The sequence below is a fragment of the Leucopleurus acutus genome, assembly GCF_964270905.1.
Source record: "Leucopleurus acutus genome assembly, chromosome: 2".
In the NCBI taxonomy this organism is placed as follows: Eukaryota; Metazoa; Chordata; class Mammalia; order Artiodactyla; family Delphinidae; genus Leucopleurus; species Leucopleurus acutus.
Window position 1 is genome coordinate 171,050,899 of NC_139143.1, and position 16,711 is coordinate 171,067,609.

The 16,711-nt window shown below is 45.1% G+C and overlaps 1 protein-coding gene across 29 annotated transcripts in view; it reads right to left on the bottom strand.

The window, feature by feature from the left end:
- The window catches only part of EPB41 (erythrocyte membrane protein band 4.1), a 209,963-nt gene that overhangs the window by 180,806 nt on the left and 12,446 nt on the right, over window positions 1–16,711 (bottom strand). Inside the window, exon 1 of one of the 29 annotated variants that reach the window (XM_082863808.1) lies at window positions 8,793–8,968. The exons of the other annotated variants lie outside the window; for them this stretch is intronic. The gene's annotated coding sequence lies outside the window, so the exon portion shown is untranslated. Of the gene's footprint in view, window positions 1–8,792; window positions 8,969–16,711 lie in introns of those variants that run through there. 29 annotated transcript variants of the gene reach the window in all.

Genomic DNA, 16,711 nt, shown 5'->3' on the forward strand with positions numbered 1-16,711 from the left:
TGACCCTGCAATGCTGGCTTACTCAATGTTTCTCAAACACACCAAACACGCTTAACCTTTGCACATGTTGTTCCGCCTGGAATGCTCTTCTCCAGATACCATTCAGGACTCTGCTCAAAAGTCACCTTACCAGAGAGGTTGTTTCTGACCACTCTACAGAAAATATCCACCCCACTTCCCTCACTCTTTGTCCCCTTATCCTGCTTTCCCTGATCCTCACTAAAATCTTATATATTTTATCCCTGATTTGTATACTTTATTATTTGTCCTCTCCCACTAAAATGTAAACTCCACAAGAACAGACATTTCTAATCTACTTTTTTCACTGTTATGTCCCAAAGCACTTAGGACAGGACCTGGTGAATAGTAGATGATCAATAAATATTTATTAAATTAATAAATGGTAGGTGTATTAGTTGTCTATTGTCATACAACAAATTACCTCCAAAACTTGGTGGCTTAAAACAACAAACATTTATTATCTCAGTTTCTGTGGGTCAAGAATTCAAGCATGGCTTAGCTCGGTGCCTTTAGCTCAAGGTCTCTCATGAAGTTGCAGTCAAGTTGTCAACCAAGTTTACACTCCTCTCAAAGCTCAACTCTGCCCGAAGAATCTGCTTCCAAGCTCACTTTCATAGTAGTTACTAACAGACTTGGTTTCTCACCACGTGGGCCTCTCCATAGACTGCCTGAATGTTCCTAGGTTATAGCAGCTGGTTATCCAAGTGACAGGAAGACGGCCAGAGAGTACCCAAGATGAGAGTGCCCAAGACAGAAACCACAGCCTTTTGTAACCCAATCTTGGAAGTGATATCCCACCACTTGTGCTGTATTCTATTCATTAGAAGTTAAGTCACTGGTGGACCTCCCTGGTGGCACAGTGGTTAAGAATCCGCCTGCCAATGCAGGGGACACGGGTTCAAATCCCTGGTCCGGGAAGATCCCACATGCCGCGGAGCAACTAGGCCCATGCACCACAACTACTGAGCCTGCGCTCTAGAGCCTGCGAGCCACAACTACTGAGCCCACGTGCCACAACTACTGAAGCCCGCGAGCCTAGAGCCCGTGCTCCGCAACAAGAGAAGCCACCGCAGTGAGAAGCCTGCGCACCGCAACGAAGAGTAACCCCCACTCGCCGCAACTAGAGAAAGCCTGCGCGTGGCAACGAAGACCCAAGGCAGCCAAAAATAAATAAATTTATTAAAAAAAAAAAAAGAAGTCACTGGGTCCAGGGCACACTCAAAGGGAAGGGATTACACAAAGGCATGAAAACCATGAGGCAGGAATCACTGGAGCCATCTTAAAGGCTGCCTACCACAGTACACACAATAAAAATCTAAAAACAAAACAAAAACACGATGCCCTTTGGAAACCTGATATATTCTTTAAGATATTTATTTAAATATGATGCTCTGATCATTATGCAATCATTCACCCCAATGCTAGTCTTTTCAATTTTATGAAACACCAAAGGGAGTACATTAACTATTAAACATTTCCTGCTAACCAGTGTTCACTGTCATATTAGAGATAATACAACTAGCAAAGAGAAGTCAACAAAAATAGCATCTGAAGAAAAGAAATTATTGGATGAATCTTTCTGAGTAGATGACATCCATCTTTTTAAAATATAGACTGGATATTCGTTGTTATTATGTAAATATTGTTAATTTTCTTATGTATGATAATGGTATTGTGACTAACGTAGAATAAGCTCTTTATTCTTAGGAGATACTGAAGTATTTTAGGAGTAGATTGTCATGATATCTGCAACTTACTTTCCAAGAAAATATGATACACACACACAGAGGCAATCAGAAGCAGTCAGAATTATAACCAGGTTTTAATCTTAATTATCCTGGAATTCACATTCTCACTACAATTCTACATGTCTATGTTACATATCTAGCTACTGTACTAAGCAATATCTGTGTTTGGGAGGATGGGGAGGACAATGAAAGACACGATATTGACCCTCTGCCCTCCAGAAGCTGACAACCTTATTGGGAAACACCAGTTTCATGTGCAATATAAAGCAACACGTGACAAATTTGGTATGAAACAAATAAATGCTGCAAGAGTTCAGATGAGGATTCCAATAAACCTTCAGAGAATAAAATATCTCTGAAACATCTTTCTTCCAACAGTTCTCTTATTCTTGGCATCCTTTCCCTTAACTATTTCTCCTTTACTTTATCTACTTGGCAACAACTGACTGATTATTTCCTACTAACAAAATTATCTGGAAACAATCTAAACATAAAGCACATGTTTTGCCTATTTGGAACACAGGATATGATTTTTTAAATAAAATACTATTCACATTTTCACTGGAAAAAAAAACCCACTAAATATATACTATGTGGGTTTTCTTGCCTTCAAAATCAATTGTGTTATTTCAAGTGTTGAGGATGCCAGAAAGCTTGAAGATTTAAAAATAACCTCACAAAGAGCTCATTTCCAACACCAGATGGAAAGAAATTACTCTAAAGACACATGTGTGGGAGGACATATATACAACATCATATGACACCACGCAAACGGCTTATATAATTATATAATACCATCAAGATTCGCAGAACATTGCAGGTAGTAAGTTAGCAACAGTGTCGATTTTCTGAATCATTAAAAATGATAAAAGGGGAAGAAAGTGCAAGTGGGTGGCAGCAGTAAAAAAAAAGAGCCTTCACTTTAAACTGTCTTCCATGTGTCCCTACTGCATGATGAAATGGCTGGCAGGTAAAATTTGAGGGCTTAAATCCTTGAAGCTCTTGACAGGTCTGCCTGTGTCCATATGGTCAAAACCAGTAGTGTAAATGAATTTCAAAAATCTGTACCAAGTGTATTATCAAGGTGAAACACTTTTCACTTGAATATATGTAGAATTTCAAACTGGTTAATTGAAATACATGCCTGGGCTTCCCTGGTGGCACAGTGGTTGGGAGTCCACCTGCCAAGGTAGGGGACATGGGTTTGATCCCTGGTCCGGGAAGATCCCACATGCCACGGAGTAAATAAGCCCGTGTGCCACAACAGCTGAGCCTGCACTCTGGAGCCCACGAGCCACAACTGCTGAGCCCGCATGCCACAGCTGCTGGGGCCCGCGTGCCTAGAGCCTGTGGTCCGCAATAAGAGAGGCCGCGGCGGTGAGAGGTCCACGCATCGCAACAAAGAGTAGCTCCCACTCGCCACAACTAGGGAGGGCCCGCGTGCAGCGACGAAAGCCCGGCGCAGCCAAAAATAAATAAATAAAGTAAATAAATTTGAAAAAAATAAAAAAATTTTTTAAAGAAGTCTTTAAAAAAAAAAACATGCTTGACATATAAATTAAAATAGCATTTCTTTATAAGATGATGTACTCAAAGACATACTGTTAAGATCCCATTGTGTTAAAATAATTCTAATAGGGTTACTGAATTTATGCAAGCATTAACTAATAGTTAAATAGCAATCACAACTGAACCTTGGCATACTACTACATATTCATAAATTACCAAAAGTATACATTTCTGTTACACTTGTTGTGGGTCACAGGCTGAAACTTAACCCATTCAAAATAATCCCATGCTTTAATGTTGTTAAATCACAGAGTTGCTCACTCAGTAACGTTATAATGGTTTAATGCTATCAAAATATAATATTGAAGTGTGTGAGTGAATATTAACATAGAAAGTAACTAAACCTCAGTCTATGTTGGGTCCAGTGTTACAACTCAGCCATATAAAGGGCCTACCAAAAAGTTTATCTGGATTTTTATAGAGGATGGTAGACACAAGGAGCAGGCAGATCACATTTATAAATCACAATTAACTACAGGAGTATATATTATACCCTATTTTATTTTATCTTATTATTTCCACCTATTTCCAAAAAGAACCTGATGTATTCCTGTCCCTATTAATAGATAATATTATTAGATAATACAGTTGACCCCCCAAAAATAAATAAATATTAGGAAAAAAATAAAATCTTCATGGAGGGAAAGGATGATTAGGAGAAAATGTCTCAAAAAGTCTTCTGGGGACTTCCCTGGCAGTCCATTGGTGAGGACTCCAGACTTCCACCGCACAGTTGACCCTTGAATAACAGGGGTTTGAACTGCGCAGGTTCACCTATACACAGATTTTTTTCAATAGTAAACACTACCGTACTACACCATCCAAGGTTGGTTGAATCCTCAGAGGCAGAACCACATACATGGAAGAACCACATATATGAAGGGCCAACTATAAGTTACACAAGTTCAACTGCACGGAAGGTCAGCAGCCCTAACCCCTGCATTAAGGGTTAACTATAATCTAGAATTAGCCCATGCACCTAGAGCCCGTGCTCTGCAATAAAAGAAGCCACCACAATGAGAAGCCCATGCACCACAACGAAGAGTAGCCCCCGCTCGCTGCAACTAGAGAAGCCCCGTGCGCAGCAACGAAGACCCAATGCAGCCAAAAGATAAATTACTTAAATAAATTTATTTTAAAAATAAATAAATATTAATCTAAGCCAGTGTGTACACCAGAGTCTTTGTTACACCACATTTTACTGAGCACACCATGAACCCACTCATAAAAAGGACACAAAGTAAGCTACCAGTGGCATACCAACAAACTTAAATAAACAACAAAAACTGACATATATATTTGGAATCTGGCTCTTTTCTAACTAAAAGCTATTACAAATGCAATGAATCAACTACCTTCCAATAATTCTAGATACTCTGCATAAATAAGACCTGTAACTGATCAATTCAGAGGCCTCTCTTAATAGTTTTTAAAAGTTTAATCTTTGGGGCCTTTATTCACAGAAAAAAAGCAAAGTTGTTCGTAAGAAAAAAGATGTTAGAATTATTATTGTTTAGCTCACAAATAAAATAAGGTGATTCTACGCTCTAGCAGTTGGGGAAAAAATAAGTCCTTTAGAGGTAGCAATGAATCTGCATTTGAATATACATGTGACCAATCACGAATTTGATGAGACTCTTGGAAAAGTACACTGGCAGCACCTGCACTGACCTGCTTCTTAGATAACAAGGAAACAGACTGATCTAAATATACACTCCTATTGATTTCAGAACCACATTTAGCCCCTGATAGCCACTGATATTCTAAAGTTATAAAATCAGATCACCAATATTAAATTAGATTTGGACATTCAGAAAACAATATAAGCAAGCCCTATAACTCACATCACAAATCACAGACTGCACATTTTAAATCACAATCTACTGATAAGCATACCAAAGTACCTGCAGAGAATTCAAGAATCCTGTGACTTTTAGGCAACGTTTCTGACAAGCTTAACTCTGAAGCCTTCTTAGGAGCAGGAGGAAGGAAACCAAATAGCACTGTAAGCACACTATCTCCCATAAAATGAATCTGTTTAAAATTAAGACCATAAACTAAGGAATAAAATGGAAGGCTGGCTTTGTAGTTTCCAAAAATTTTAAACTCAAGCTGCATACAAGAAAACATCACACTGGTGAATTTTAAATGTGAGGCACAAACCTGACAAAAGAGAATAACAGGGCTTCCCTGGTGGCGCAGTGGTTGAGAGTCCGCCTGCCGATGCAGGGGACACGGGTTCGTGCCCCGGTCCGGGAAGATCCCACATGCCGCGGAGCGGCTGGGCCCGTGAGCCATCGTCACTGGGCCTGCGTGTCCGGAGCCTGTGCTCCGCAACGGGAGAGGCCGCAACAGTGAGAGGCCCGCGTACCGCAAAAAAAAAAAAAAAAAGAGAGAGAGAGAATAACAGGAAAATACATAGGTCATATCTCAACAAAATGACACAACCATTTTTTTTCAGAGGAGACAGAAATATTTTAAAATCATTTGTTAATTTAGATATTAGCTTAGAAATGTTTCTTAAGAGAAAAAGAAAGGATACAAGTACTTCTAAAATGAAAAGAGAAAGATTTGTGTACTATTCTCTTACTATTATATAAAGTATCACATCATGTTATTTTATATATTATATTGAGGATGAGCCTACTTTAAAACATAGGCTTGGGGGTTCCCTGGTGGTCCAGTAGTTAAGCCGCTGAGCTTCTAATGCAGGGGTCACCGGTTCAATCCCTGGTCAGGGAACTAAGATCCCACATGCCTTGAGGCGTGGCCAAAAAATAAAATTAAATAAAACACAGGCTTGTTTACCATATCTAATACTTGGATACAATAAATATGATTTGAGTGTTTAACCAACATTAAGGACACGCTGACCCTTAGACCACCAAGAAAGAGATGTAGAAAGCAAGCAGAAATCCACCTAAAATGTAAAACTTTCTTCTATTAGTTTAGTCTATTTGTTGACAGCCAGAGTTTCCAAGTGTTAAACCTGTCAACTGGTAGAGTTCTTAGCTCTGAGTAGAATGGAAGCCTAAGCGGTTTTCTTAATCTACCATCAGCCATCATCTACCACTAAGGGCTACACACATTGATGGGGCACTTAGGACCTAAATCCTTTTAACAAACACCAGTTAAAATTCAACTGGCTGGGGCTTCCCTGGTGGAGCAGTGGTTGACAGTCCACCTGCCGATGCAGGGGACACGGGTTCGTGCCCCGGTCCGGGAAGATCCCACATGCCGCGGAGCGGCTGGGCCCGTGAGCCGTGGCCGCTGAGCCTGCGCGTCCGGAGCCTGTGCTCCACAACGGGAGAGGCCACAACACTGAGAGGCCCGCGTACCGCAAAAAAAAAAAAAAAAATTCAACTGGCTGGCCATATTAATGAAGCTCAAAGAAAACTCAGAACAAAACAAAAAATTCCATCAAGTTCCTTTCACATAGGGAAATTTTCCCCACACTTCAAATTACTAATATGGGACATTTTTAAGAGAACTCAAAACTATCAGAAGGAATATATATGACAAAGCGTAGATGGAACCTCATGGCCAAAGGTACAGAGATAGGAAAGCATGGGTTATTACTGAGCAGTTCTTTTTGGTTGGAAAATACAAGTAATAGAGAATAAAGGTGGAAAGGTAGATTGGGACCACATTGTGCAAGGACTTACCTAAAAGATATTTGGTTATAAAACACTGGTATAAATGTTGGAAGAATTTCGGTGAGGCTTAAAGATCAAAATCATTTATTTGTAAGCCTGAATTCAATTATACAAGGAAAAAAAGTATAGTTTTGTTACTAGAAGAAAGAGGAATCAGAAGGTTAGCATGCTGCTGCAGGTAAGTTCACTTTTAATAGTGGCCAAGATATACCGCACTTCGGTTTCCCCAGGGATATGAATAACACCTATCTTACCTTAATTATAACCTTCCTGTAGAAGGCAGTCTGAATTAGCACCTTGGTACCAAGGCGATCTGATGTTCAGGTATTATATCAACTTTTTTTAATCTGTCATTTATTGAGTGCTTACTGTGTGCCATATATTCTGCTATGTACTCCATATGGATTATATTAATAACACCCCAAGAAACTATTTTATAAAACCAAAATTGGTCGGCTGGCAAAGAACTTATTATGTTTCCAACTTACAGAAAAGGAAAATGAAGAGTACATCAAGTTTCCACAAAAAGTAAGAGTTAATGCTACACAAAATTGAGATGATAAGAATTATATAAAGATATTTATAATATATATAGCATGTATATAAATATATTTGATTTAAACGGTAAAAAATACTGCCAAGACTGAGATATAGAAAACAATAATGAGCAACAGCACTGGGTACAGTATATATCCTCAAGAGAGTATAAATTCACTATAATAATATCCAAGACAGAGACATAACCATTTCTTGCAACCTTCCCTAAAAACAGAAAGAACAGAATAGCAGCTGTGAAATCACCCAGACTACTAAAAAAAGCTCGGCATCTCTTTAAAAAAAAAACGAACTCCTAATCAGCAATACATGCCAAAAAACGACACGTCTCCACAGACTAGGCATTTATGGTTGGGTACAGTTAGAGAAACAACAGGATGACAGTCGCTATCATGTGGCCAGAAACCTATCCGTCAGCAATTTGTTTCACGTGAGATCACTTTCTCTCTCAAGAGAATGCCCGTTTCTGGGAAGAAAAAACCTCTTTTGGCAAACCCCCACCAGGACTAACAGCCTGGGGATGCATCTCGGAGGGCGAGTCGAGATCCAGCCTCTCCACAGGTACAGGCAGCCCAGCAAGCAGGAGGAAATACGTCCAAGCCGACAGATGCGCGAACTGAAAAAGGAGGTCACGACGCTGAGAGAATCGGTTTAACCCTTTGGTCCCTGGGACCCGGGAAGACTCAGCGGGAGAGCACAGAGCCCTCGGGTTTGGGGAATTTTTCTTAATGATGTGGGTGTCTATGGCGGGAAGGCCTTAAAGTCCTTGCAGGGCTCCCTCCACCCCTCACATTGTGCCTGACTTCTCCAGACCGCCCAGCTACCTCTTCACCGAGAAACCTCTCTGCGGCTGCACCCCACACCTTCGCCGCCCGAAACCTGCAACTCGCCCCCATCTGGTTTCCTTCCAGGGCTCCTGCCCACTGTACAATGACTGACAGACCAGACTGTACCGATTTCCCCTCGTCAAAAATGCACCCTGAGCCTAACTTTTAAACGCTCCCCCAGCGCCACCCCCTCCTCTTTCCCCTCAGGCCGGCCGCGTCCCCGGCTCCAGCCCCTCGGCCACCGGCGTGCCGAGGGCGTGCGGAGGCCGTGGAGCGCGCGCCCCCGGCCCGGGCCTGCGGGGGGCTGAAGACAAAGAGGCTTCGGCGCCGCCGCGGCCTCCAGGACCGTCCCCTCGGGGACAGCTCCGAGCCCCCCACCCCAGCTCCGCTCGCGCGCCGCCGCCACCTAGCCTCACCGCTGGCTCCGGGGCCCGGGCTCCCGTGCCCGCCTCTGCAGCCGCCAGACGAACAATGGCAGAAGGAGGCGCCGGCGTCCGAGGCTCGGCCCTCTGCGGCTCGCTGGCCCGCGGGCTGCTGGCGGGCGGACTGACTGACTGACTAACCCACCGGCGGAGGGAGGGAGCGAGCGAGTGAGGGAGCGAGCAGGCGGCCCCGGCCCGCGCCCTCCCGCCTTCACTCAGCAAAGCGAGGCCCGCCCGGCCCTTAGCCAGCCCGCCCCGCGCGCCCTCCCCCTCTATTCGCCACAACATTGTAGTAAATTTCTATTGGGTGGCGCCGCAGGGAAGTAGTGGGCCGGGCCCGCGGCCCGCCAGCCCATTGGCTGAGGCCAAGTTCTGGCTCCTCTCATTTCCCCCCCTTCCCTAGGCCGGTAAGTAGCAGGGAGGGGAAGGAAAAAGAGGGGAAAAGGCTAGGGGGCTGGCCGCGTGTGCGCAGGCGCAGGTCGAACCCGCTCTAGAGTCCGTGCTTTCCCGGCCCCTGAGGTACCCACGTGGGGAACGTAGCCAGTGCCCTGCACGAAGATGACGCCCTTTCCCACCCCACCCACCCCAAGGAGGGCCAGGTAAGGGTCTGAGATTTGGAAGTTGCTCCCAAGCTACCCACGCTGACTGTCCCCCAAATGGACCTAGTGACCTTGCGTAAGTCATTCAGCTTTTCTGGGCCTCAGTTTCCCCATCTACTAACTTGACGTCTCTAGGCGCCATTCCAACACTGACATTCGATGAGACTTCACCTCTCCGGGCAGCTGTGTAAGGCCTGAAATGGATGCTGAGTGTTGTGGCCACGCCAAGATTTCAGCTGTCTTCTGCATTTACGGGTCTCCTAATTCTGCCCTGGCTGCCTCAAAATCATGAAAACTTAGCTTCGGAAGTCTGGTCTCCAGCTGAACTTAGGGTTGCTCTGACAATTGCCTGATGTGCTGTTATTTCCTTTCATTAGTTTCAGAGGCCCCTTGGACCTTCACACTCCCTGCCAGGCTGGTGCCTGAACAGGCGAGCAGAAAGAAGGCTCTGTTTTAAGCATGGTCCCTATAAGGTAAGATAATTCTGGTATTCCCATTTTCCAGATGAAGAAACCCAAGCAGAGAGGCTTAGACCTGCCACGATAAGAAGCCAGGCAATCTGACATCGGAGCCTGTATATGACAGCTAGACCATCTCCTCGTATCTAATCACAGCCCCCTCACAACTCAGCTCAGCCTCTAGAAACAGACTACCTGAGTTCAATTCTGTCTCCCTAATTGTTTGCCCTACTCTGTGCTTGCTTCCGACCCATAAAAGGGGTTAATAACAATTCCTACCTCATAAGAGTTATTGTAAAAATTAAATGAGTTAAAATAGGTAAAGGGCTGGGACTTCCCTAGTGGCGCAGTGGTTAAGAATCTGCCTGGGGCTTCCCTGGTGGCACAGTGGTTGAGAGTCCGCCTGCTGATGCAGGGGACACGGGTTCGTGCCCCGGTCCGGGAAGATCCCACATGCCGCGGAGCGGCTGGGCCCGTGAGCCATGGCAGCTGAGCCTGCGCGTCCAGAGCCTGTGCTCCGCAACGGGAGAGGCCACAACAGTGAGAGGCCCGCGTACCGCAAAAAAAAGAATCTGCCTGGCAATGCAGGGGACACGGGTTCGAGCCCTGGTCCAGGAAGATTCCCACATGTCGTGGAGCAACTAAGCCCGTGTGCCACAACTACTGAGCCCATGAGCCACAACTACTGAGCCCATGAGCCACAACTACTGAAGCCTGCATACCTAGAGCCCATGCTCCGCAACAAGAGAAGCCACCGCAATGAGAAACCCGCACACCACAATGAAGAGCAGCCCCCGCGCGCCACAACTAGAGAAAAGCCCACAGCAGCAACGAAGACCCAATGCAGCCAAAAATTAATTAATTAATTAAAAATATATATATATGTAAAGGGCTTAGAACAGTGCCTAGCTCACAGTAAGATCTACCTAAGTGTTAATTACTACTGCTATCTGGAGACTAAAATATGGACTGAGAGGTGTGGGGCTCGCTGACATCACATCATATATTTGGTAAGCACTCAATTGTCTGCACCGAGCTGAGCACATTACATGGTTATCTGTTTGAAACATCATAAGAGACCCTTGAGGACCGCCTGACTACCCTATCTAAGACAGCCTCCACTTACACACCCTTGCCCTGCTTTAATTTTGTTTCATGGCACTTCTACCTGACTTTCTACTACATATTTACTCATTTGTCCCTCTCAATAAATTGCTGCAGTTTAGACTCACTAGACTGCAAGCTCCAGGAGGGCAGGGACTTTGTCCTCTTGCTCATCTCCCAAAACAGTGCACACTCAATAAGTATTTGCTGAACGAGTGAATGAGTTATCCCCATGTTATATATAAGGAAGCTGAGGCTTAGTTAGGTCAGGTGACTTGGCCCAGGTCATTCTGTGTACTAGGGGTGAAGCATCTGTTCTTGAATATTCTGGTCCCCTGCCTCAGGTCCTCAGGTTCGGGAGCTCTAGCTCTACCACCTCTGTGCCTCAGAGGCTTCCTTCACCTATCAGACCTGGAAATCTGGTGCCGTGAAGGATAAATCCTGAAGATCAATCACAAGACAGCTCCCCACTACCATCTCTGTGTTATCCAGCAAATACAGATTCATGAAAACCAAGATTCTCTATGCCATGAAGTGCTAGGCAATGACACACTGTACTTAAAGAGGCTTCATTGGAGTGTGTAGTATTTAATAATCATCACCCTGAAAAAAAAAGTGGGGACCTTAGGCTAGCAGAAAACAGCCAGACATAAGGCAGATGTAAACCACTCAAACGCAGAGTGCCGTGCAACACCACACCAGAACTGTTGACACAGGCTTTAGAATCTTAAAGGTTTCAAATCCAGTCCTGGCTTTTCATTCTTAGCCTGGAGATGAAAGGGCTTTGTAAACTGTAAAGTACTCTCCACACATGAGGGATTTTTGTTATTAGTTAGGTACACACCATCACCTGTTAGGCTAAGTGCCAGATGCTTGAGTGTAGCAGGGCCCAACACATAGTAGGGGGTGAGAGGAAAAGTAATGCCCAACCCAAAGGCAGAGAAACTACCCTTACTCCTGTGCCCATCTGCCCTCTCGGAAGAGGCCTCTACAAACCAGACATCCGGTCCCAGCTCACCCTGCAGAGACTGCCATTGAGTACAGGGTAAAGGTCCCAAGCACCTTCTCTGAAGCTAATTTCCTAGGAAGAAACTCAGCTCCCTCCCTGCCTGCTGCTCCATGCTCACATCAGGGTGAGGGCTATGCCATGCATGCTCCAAGCCCCAGGATGGGGTCTCTAGGGGCCATCTCTATCCCGCCTGCCAGCTGAGCCCACCTCTGCCTCCCCCACCACCCCTCCTTTTCCTTCCTAGGGAATACAGGCCCTGCAAGCTGCCTCTCAGACCCTGGAGCGGTCAAGGGCACTAAGGGAAAAAAAGAAAAAAGACAACATGAAAGGGTCCTAATCCTTCCCCATTGCAAACTGAGCTCCAGCAAAAAGCAAACACCAGCTGCACAGAAGAGGGTGAAATTAGATGGTGAAATTAGGTGGTGACCAGGGGGGAAGGCCAGGGAGAGTAGATGGGGCCTCCAATGACCTGGAAAAGATGAGATTGGAAGAAAGCGGGGGTGGGGTGGGGGAACAGTTGGAGTCTGAACCATTCCCAAATCTGGGACGTGGGCAGATTAGGGACACAGCTGGCCTGAAGCCCCAGTGGTAGGACTCATGGAAAACATTTGTCGGTTGTGGGGAGTGGCAAGAGATGAAGAGGGCTTTGAAAACCTGGGCCCACCAGCAAAGTGTTCTGAACAGTCACTACTGAATAAAAACCAATCCTGGTACCAAAAGTACATGAAGAGTAGAGCTTTCCGGGCTTCCCTGGTGGTGCAGTGGTTGAGAGTCCGCCTGCCGATGCAGGGGACACGGTCCGGGAGGATCGTGCCCTGGTCCGGGAGGATCCCACATGCCGCAGAGCAGCTAGATCCGTGAGCCATGGCCGCTGGGCCTGCGCGTCCAGAGCCTGTGCTCCGCAACGGGAGAGGCCACAACAGTGAGAGGCCCGCGTACGGCAAAAAAAAAAAAAGAGTAGAGCTTTCTATCCGGCCCATGGTAATAAAATTGCAGTCATTTTAGACCTTTTAAACACAAATGATAAATCAAACAAGCTATAACAAGGTGGAAAAATTGCTGTTTATACAGTGGTATACCTTTCTAGGGGATTATTTTCAGTAGTAGTGCTTGCATTGTTCACAGAAAATATAGTTAAGAAAAAAATTTTAATCAGCATAAAGCCATCAATCAGAAATAACTACCATCAACATTTTGGTGGGAGATTTCCCTTCTAGTACCTCTCCTGACAGATACACTTTTTTTTTTCTTTTCTTTTTTTTTTTTGCGGTATACGGGCCTCTCGCTGTTGTGGCCTATCCCATTGCGGAGCACAGGCTCCGGACGCGCAGGCTCAGCAGCCATGGCTCACGGGCCCAGCCGCTCCACGGCATGTGGGGTCTTCCCGGACCGGGGCACGAACCCACGTCCCCTGCATCAGCAGGCAGACTCTCAACCACTGCGCCACCAGGGAAGCCCCCAGATGTACATTTTTGTTTATATATATTAAGTCATATGAAATTGCTGATTTTATAGGTTAAAATGGTCAAGTATCAGCAATTGCATATGGTTCAACCTAATGCTTTTTTAAATTTTAGATCATATTGTTTCAGAAACAACTTTTTTCTCCTAACAATATATTATGACATCCACAGTACCCTCAAGTGGATGTACCATAATTTAATTAAACCTAAATGTTATTAGACATTTAGGTTATTTCCCATTTTTCTCTCTTTTTATTTCTTTTTTCTTTTTCTTTCCCTTTTTTCCCCCCATTTTTCTCTTATATACTTGACAAATATCTTTTTATCTAAATCATACCCATGATTGTTTTTTAGAACACACTGACTGCAGCATATATTTTTTAATTATAACCTACACAGCTGCCTGTGCTGGTCATTTTTTGAGATAAAAGCAAAAGAAATCAGCAAATGCAATGAAAGACAATACCATGAATGAATACTCTTTCACATTTGAAAACACAAGAGCATGTTTTGACGTCTTTGATAGAATGCACTTTGCTTACAAAAATTGCATTAAGCTCTGTTTTAAAGAGTTCCCTGTGCACAGTAAAAGCAAAAACAGCTAAGTATGATTAAAATCCATATATTGGCGTTGGCAAGTTACGTCCTTTCTGCTGTGAAGACACTCCAAGAAACAAGGGACAGAAGGGAAGGAAGTCAAAATTGTAAAATAGGACCCAGTGGACCGTTTAGTAAGGAATTCCTTTAGGCCTCTAGATTCACAAAATGTTAGAACTGGATAGGCCCTTAGAGATCATCAAGCCCAAGCTGATTTTAAACATACTGGGAAATGGGTCCAGAAACTGGAAGAGACTTGCCTGAGGTCACATAGCACAGGGGCGGCAGAGCCCAAACTTGAACCCAAGTTTTCTGACCCCTACTCCAGATTCTGTTCACTGCCTTCTTCTAAGTGCAGCTACATTTCTCATCCAAAGCTGGAGGCCAAGCTAAATTGTACAGCCACATAACCTAGGACTGTCTGAGCCGGAAGGGACCTTAGAGATAACTTATTATTAAAAATAATGACCAGGCTTCCCTGGTGGTGCAGTGGTTGAGAGTCCGCCTGCCGATGCAGTGGACGCGGGTTCGTGTCCCGGTCCGCGTGGATCCAGCATGCCGCGGAGCGGCTGGGCCCGTAAGCCATGGCCGCTGGGCCTGCGCGTCCGGAGCCTGTGCTCCACAACGGGAGAGGCCACAACGGTGAGAGGCCCGCGTACCACAAAAAAATAAAAAATTTAAAAACAATTTTAAAAAATAATGACCACTACATTTATTAGATATTTACTATGTGCCAGTCACGTACTGAGTACTTTATATGCATTAATGCACTTAGCCGCATAGCAACCCTACAAAGTGTTATTAGCCTCAATTGCAGTTGAAGAAACTACAGTCTAGAGACATTAGGTGATTTGCCCAATGTCACACAGTTTAAACGAAGTCCATCTGCTACCACTGTCCTCTGCTCCACACTGCTTTCATATCACTCTCAGGAAAGCACTTTGGAAATGAGATGAAGGAGCAACATCAACATCTGTCCCAAGACCCCAGGGAAAGGCTGTTGTGGCTGCTTCTGATTGGAGCCCTGGGCCATTCAAGGAGAGACCCAAGAATCTGACCTCCCATGACCCTCCCCAACCCCCTTCTCTCACCAGCTGGGGTATGCCTAATGTCCCTGATCCAGCCAAGCCTCCAGCTCACTCAAGCTTAACCCACTGATTCTCTATCCCTCAGGCAGGCAACCCTCTAGGCCCAGAGGGTTTCCCAAGAAACATGGGAACAGGCTCAGTGCCACCAGCTAGCTGAGCCCCTTCTAAACCTGCTAAAGTCAGCCTGGCCCAACCCTCCCCTGGGATAGGGCAGAGGAGGAGCTATGGGGAAGCAGGAGGAGACTGGGTACCCAGAAATGGCCAGGTTTGACTTGCCCTAAGATCCTCCAAAGCTGCTGTGGCAGGACAGTTCCTGAGCTGTCTGTCTAGCATTTAGCTAGTCTCCATTTCTAAGCCTTCCAGTGACTGGGAGTTTTTCCACGGGGAAAAAAGAGAGAAATGACTACAAATAAGTCCAGCCTCGGCTCTGCAATAAGTTCACTGTGTGACTGTGGGCAAGTCACTTACCCTCTCTCTTAGCTCGGTCTGCCTTAACAAAATGCCATAGACTGGGTGGCTTAAGCAACAGAAACTTATATTCTCACAATTCTGGAGGCTGGAAGTCCAAGATCAGGGTGACACCCTGGTCAGATTCTGGTAAGAGCTCTCTTCCTGGCTTGCAGACAGCCACCTTTTCTCATGTCCTCACATGGCAAAGAGAGGGGGAGCTCGCTGGTATCCCTTCTCATAAGGACACTAATCCCAGCATGAGGGCCCCTCCCTCGTGACCTCATCTAATCCTGATCACCTCCCAAAGGCCCCATCTCCAAATACCATCACATTGGGATTAAGGCTTCAATGTGAATTTTGGGCAGGATGCAAATTTTCATCCATTACACCCTCTCTGGGCTCCCATTTCCACCCCAATCAAATAGAGGTACCCACCCAGGATATCACCCAGGGTAGCAAGAAGGATCAATTATGTGGGAGGTGCAAAGGGTTCTTCAGATTACAAGCCCACGCCTGTGCTAAGTATGATTTTTATTGTTTATTTTTATTCTGCTATCAACCAAACAGAAAAAAATCCTCAATCCCAAGGCAAAAGACTCCCTGGAACTGAGGACATGCCGGTCCCCCCTTTCTTCACCCAGCAGACATTACTGAGCACCTCCTGTGCGTAGGCACTGGGGATCACGGGATGAATGAGATGAGACCAGTAGCACCAAGAACAAACACCCTCATCATCGTCCCATATTTGGGTGATGGCAAGAAGAGATAAAAGGATTGGGGGCTTTTAAGGTAAGCAGACCGAGGTTCAAATCAAAGCTCCACCGCTGAGATGCTATGTGAGTTCAAGCGAGTCACTACTCCTCTCTTCCTTATCTATAAAATGGGGATGACATCTGCAAGCCATTGTACCAAGTACTCTTTATGCAACACGTCACTGAACCTTTACAACAGCCCCTTGAACACGGTATGACTCTAATTCCCATTGTACAGATGAGGAAACAGAATCTCAGAGAAGTGAAAAGCTTACCCAAGATCACCCAGCTAGTAAGAGTCAGAGTTAGGATTCAAACCCACATCTGCCTGGCTTTATTGCTAGTACCGTCTTAACAGTTTACAGATGGTCTGCATTCCTGTAATGGTCATTA